This window comes from Solanum tuberosum, unplaced genomic scaffold, assembly GCF_000226075.1.
Source record: "Solanum tuberosum cultivar DM 1-3 516 R44 unplaced genomic scaffold, SolTub_3.0 scf00424, whole genome shotgun sequence".
Classification (NCBI taxonomy): Eukaryota; Viridiplantae; Streptophyta; class Magnoliopsida; order Solanales; family Solanaceae; genus Solanum; species Solanum tuberosum.
Window position 1 is genome coordinate 376,475 of NW_006239350.1, and position 6,247 is coordinate 382,721.

The window sequence follows — 6,247 nt, forward strand, 5'->3', positions numbered from 1 at the left end:
AGGGAACTTATTTCCATCTAAAGCTTAGCCTAGTCACTATTATCTTGCAAATTTCCTATCGAAAGCATGTACTCAACGATTTATCTCAACTTGTATTGCGGTCACACCCCAAGAACATTTTCCCATACTTTATTTTCTTGTTAATTTTTGCTATTTTTACAACTTGTGATAAAAAACCCAATTGATATTTGACACTTTTGTGTCATCCCCTTTAATTTACAATGTTTTTGTTTGTTAATGGCTTTAGCTATGACTAATTAGACAGAAATTTCATTTTTCTATTAATTCTCAAAATTACTCCCTTGGGACACGACCCCAACCTTTAGTTGGGTTACTATACTATCGACGATCGTAGACACTCGTACCAAAGGTTAGTGTCGTTGGTCACGATAAGCATCATGGCCAAACACAATTTTTCCCAACTTTTTTTCAAATATTCCTAAATAATACTTGGGGCCAAACGGGTCCAAGGCCCAACATATTCCTAGCTCTTTGGTGACCATATCCTTGATGACAAACCTCTATGCACACTCTAGCACTAGGGAGAAACAAATTACAGAATACTGTCGGAAAAATGCAAATTAAAAAGCGTATATTGAGAGCTTGGCTATGGATGATTTCAGACGATATAGAGGTAGGCTGAAGAAGTAATAGAGAGAGGTGATTAGATAAGATATATTGGTATAACTTCGGCTTGCTGATGACATGATCTTAGATAGGAGATTATGGAAGACAATATATTAAGGTAGAAGGTTAGTTAGTAGTTGGATGTTGTCTCGCTTATTCTTTCATACTAGTAAATGTTAGTCATAGTATTACACTTGTAGTTTCTTGTTTTTTCAATTTCTGTTACTATTTATATTTCTTGCACTTCGATTATCGTATTATATTGTTGTAGTATTGTTTCTTTTTTCAAAATACTTTGTTGTGCCTTGTTTAGTATTTTGCTTTAGTTTTCTTCATCCATGTAGGCTGTTAATTACTATCAGAAATAACTTATTTACCTCCTAAAGTAGGGATAAAAATTATGTACACACTGCTTTTCTCACACTCCATTTGTGAATTACACTGATATGTTATTGTTGTTTCATCTTCACAAGAATTTGGACAACATTGCTAAATCATTCTTATATATTGATGGTGTAATATACCATAAATATAATAAATTACAGTTGAAATAAAATGACAAAAATGAATAAATAAATTTTTAGGCTGAGACATGGATATTTCGCTCTTTTTAAGGAGATTCAAGCCCACTGCGATATAATCTACACCGATCCAATAGTAATACTCTTGACTTGTCCCCTCTAAGATACAACAGCCCAACAACGTAACGTCGTACAACTCAAGCAACTCCGGATTAGTTGAAGAGTCCAAAGCTCCACAAAAAGAACACATTCTTCAACATATAAACACTCTCTTTTGTATAGTGAATATAGTTGAAGACTTAGAATATTTTCTATGTCTCAACTCTCTCTTTCACTATACTAACCTCAATATAAACTCAATATAATACTACTCATCTAATTTTTCACTCTATCTTTTCTTGTACATCTCTTGTTGTTTCTACTTCCACCCAACACAAAGGAAGACCACACTATTTATAGGTGATGAATTCTTCCTTACAATGAATAGGAAGATAGTGGGTAGTAAATTTGTCAAATGAATGGCTCAAATGTTACATAAGTTACAAGTCATAAAGATAGAATAATGGGTGAAATGAAGAGTTGGTGGTTACATAAGTTACCAAAAAACTAATGACCACTTTCTTCCACAATTGATGAGAGAAAAGAGGCACAAATATAATGTCCACCAATTAACATAACATGATATATAATGTGACATATAATATATTTTTTATTAATATTAAAATGTCACACCAACATATATTGTGTAATTATTATGAAAAGAGAAAATGGTCAAATGCCCCCCAATCTATTACCGGATTCTCAACTACACACTTAAACTTTACGGGGGTCCTATCACCCCCTGAACTGTTTTAAAATAGAATAAATAAACCCTGAATGCTGAGTTGGCTGAGAAAGTGTATTTCACTCTCTTTGAGAGAGTGAATAGAGAATAAATAGGGTTGCTTTTATGTTTATTTCATATTTTTATTTTATTTTCTTTCTCTTTCTAATTAAATTAAAATAATCTCCCCCACCCCAACCCGACCGCCCCACACTTCATCTTCTTCACACTCACCCTACTCCTCTTCTTCTTTTACACACTTTTGCTTTATTTTTATTTTTCATCACAAATCTCTACAAATATCTTCAGGAATTTTACATATTAACCGTCTCTTACATAATCAAAGAACCTTTAAACAAATTTAGTTATTACTCCCAAATCAAAGTAATAAAATAAAGAACACAAAATTCAAATTTTTTTACCGGAACCCATTTCAAACAAACATAGAATTTTCAATTTCCAACACCTTCACAAGCTCTTCTCTCAAACGTTAATTCTAATTTCACATTCTTGAATTTAACCACAAATTGGGGTATTTTAGAAATGGGGCATAAAAAATTCAATTGGATCATAATTTTTTTCAATTGGATTAATTTCAATGTTTTAATTTGGTTTGCTACTTTCACCAACATTAAGAAAAGAAAGAAATTGAATTCAAAATTTATGGCATGCCCATATACTACTTTGGGTATATCCCTTCATAAACCCCCAACATGAGTAAAATGTGTAGCAATGAACTCTGAGAGAAATTGTGGGGAATAAGATAAAGATATTGGTCATAGAAACTTTTACTCGTCGGAAAAAATTTACCGTATTTTCTCTTGCCGGAATGTCAATGGATGAGAAGTGAGTTTGATAATGGTGATGTTCTTAATGATAATGGAGGGTTTCAATGGGGCATATAATAATTAAAAAAAAAGGAAAAATAATTCATTTATTATATTTATTGGGTGGCATTGACATGGCGCTGATGAGTGACTATGTCATTTTAGGGTGAAATTTATTTCCTTATAAAATAGTTAAGGGGGGTAATAGGACCCCCGTGAAGTATGAGTGTGTAGTTGGAAATCCGACCATAGGTTGGAGGGGTTTTTGACCATTTTCTCATTATGAAAACCATGGAGTTCTACACTTATTTCTAAAGTTGAATAACAAATATTTTTTTGTGGAGCATAAATTTATATTTTTACGATATAATATCTCACAAGCATGCCACAAAATTCGTAACAAGTTATGTCATACTACACAACTTTATTTTTAAGGAATTTATGTCGAGTGAGACAAGAGTTCAATTTCAGAATCAATAAGATATGTCATAACTACATAACTTAATTCCTAAAGTGAGGCAAGATAAATTCAGTTTCAAAACCCACAAGATATGTCATACTACATAACTTAATTCCTATCGAATTTATGTCCAAAGAGATAAAAGTTTAGTTTTAGAATCATATATTATGCCGTAAAAGACATTACTTAATTCTTAAAAAAATTATGTTGAGCGAGTCAAGAGTTTTCTTAACTTATGTTGAGCGAATTAAGTCCTAGAAATACTGCACAATTTATACCACATAACTTAATTCCTATAGAATTTATTCTAACAAAATAAAATTCTCTAAATTTATGCCGAACGAATCAAGTCATAAATAAAGATACTTAACACACAAATTTTCATTAAATGAATAAAAATTAAAAATCATTATATTTAATAATAAAAACTTGTTACTCATGAGTCCTTTTTTATTTGTATTTTTTAAATCTTCTTTGAGCAATTTTCACATATAGCAAACACAAAAATCATATTTGTATGCTATAACTATAGTTTGCATAATTGCGCTCCATAGCAAACTTTATGTTTGGCTATTTCGCTATACATTTTTTTTTCCACCCGGTGTCCATAGTCCACAGTGGAGCTCCGACTAAATCCGGATCGCGCACTGCAGGGCCCATTCGGGGATGGCGCTCCTAATAGGATTTTCTCCATACCTAGGGCTTGAACCTGAGACCTCTGGTTAAGGGTGAAGCACTCCCACCAGTGCACCACAACCCATGTTGGTGCTATTTCGCTATACATATATACAAAAGAAGCAATTGTATAATATGTTTCAGTATACATATACAAAAGAATCAATTGTATAATTTGTGTTTGTATAAAGCAAGAAAGAGACAAAGACTAAAGAGAACTGGGTAGGGAAATATTTGTATTGTATAATTATAAGTGTATAGGACAAAAATATATGTATTTTCATGTGTATATACAATTTTCTCTCGCTTTATACAAACAGAAACGCAATTTATACATTTCTCCTTGTATAAAGCGAGAGAGGCGAGGGAGATAATGGCAAGCGAGATCTGGGAGATTGGTGAGCGAGATCTGGGAGAGGGGAATGAAAATATATGTATATATATAATTTTCTCTCGCTTTATACAAACACAAACACATTTTATACATTTGTGTTTATATAAAAGTGAGAGAGGCGAGGGAGAGACTGCCGATAGTGGCGAGCGAGATTCACCAGGGAGAGAGGCGAAATAGCAATAGTTTGCTACGGAGTACAATTAAATCAAACTGTAGTTATGACATTTAATTTGAATTAATAGTTTGCTATTATATACAATTTTTTTTTTTTTTTTTTTTTTTTTTGCTATAGTATAGTATTCGCGTTATATTTTAGCAGCTCTTGATGTTTTAGGATAAGAAATGTAGTTTGTTTGTATTCTGATACATGATAGGTAATCAAATTTGTGTTTTTTTGAAGTGCGTGTTTCGTTTTAAAAAACAAAAACAATATGTGTTTATACGAAAAAAAAATTAAAATAATGCAGAGAAAATCAATATTCTATTCTTTGCAACATATTTATTACTTACACTTATATATGTCAAATCTCTTTTCTTTAATTATTAGGCAGAAGTACTCATTACCCCCCTGAACTTGAAGCTTTTTATACGGTGTACACCTAAACTAAATTCCATTTTAATTACCCCCCGAACTTGTTTATTCCTCCGTCGCGTACACCTTTTTCGTCCACCTACTCCTGTTGGGACTACACGCGCACGACAGCTGTCTAAATTGGTGATGTGGATTTCCACCTGGATAAATAATAGCCACCTGGATAAATTAATATTGCAAAAAATAAATTTCTTAAATTTAAAATTCATTGTTTAAAAGTTATTTTTGAATAAGGGCTGATTTCGCGGAACTCCTTCTAGATTTGGGTTTTTCTAGACATGAAGTTGGTCGATTAAATTTCAAATTTGTCTGAAATTCTTACCAAGTAAGTGTTAATCTTTGTTTCCTTTACTTTTCATTTACATTTTACCCTATTTTTCGTTTAAAATATGCCAAATATTAAAGAAAAATGGAGATTTTACGTTTTTTTACCGTTGTAGCTTTGTGATGTGGCAAAAAATCACTTCCTCACGTGCCTAATAGAGTGTGTTGTCAATTTCTACGCCAGGTGGACGAAAAAGGTGTACGCGACAGAGGAATAAACAAGTTCAGGGGGGGGGGGTAATTAAAACGGAATTTAGTTTAGGTGTACATCGTATAAAAAGCTTCAAGTTCAGGGGGGTAATGAGTACTTTTGCCTAATTATTATGACATATTTTACGTAATTAATTTGACTATTTAATCAATATTAGTAAAAAAAAAATTAAAATTAGCCGCATGAATCTAATATTTTTTTTAATCATTTGTTCAATTACTTATTTGAAACAAATCATAATCTAAATGCTTAAATAGCATTTACTAACAAATGTTAGAAAAAATAAGGGAAAATGCATAAGTACCCCCCAGCCTATGCCCAAAATCCCTGAGACACACCTAACCTTTACTAAGGTCTTATTACCCCCCCGAACTTATTTTTTAGTTAATTTTTTACCACTTTTCGGCCTACGTGGCTGAGTCCGTGACTTCACCTATGTTAGGCGCGTGGGTGCAGTTTTTAGACCGCACTGACCAATAAAAATTGGCCATGTGTTAAAATAAACTTGAAAAAAATAAATATTAACTCAATTGTCTTCTTCTTTATTATTGTTCTTCATGTTTGGAAAAAAAACCTCCATTATCATAAGTTAAATTGCTCCTTTCTTCGAAAAGCTAACACAATAAAATCAAGAAAAAACTAACCTTTGAACTCAACCACGATTCTTGATGACTTAGAAGTAGGGGTGTACATAGGTCGGTTTGGTTTGGTTTTTCATTAAAAAAAACCTAAACCAATTATGTCGGTTTATTAAATCTAAATACCAAATCAAACCACGCAAAGTCGGTTTTTT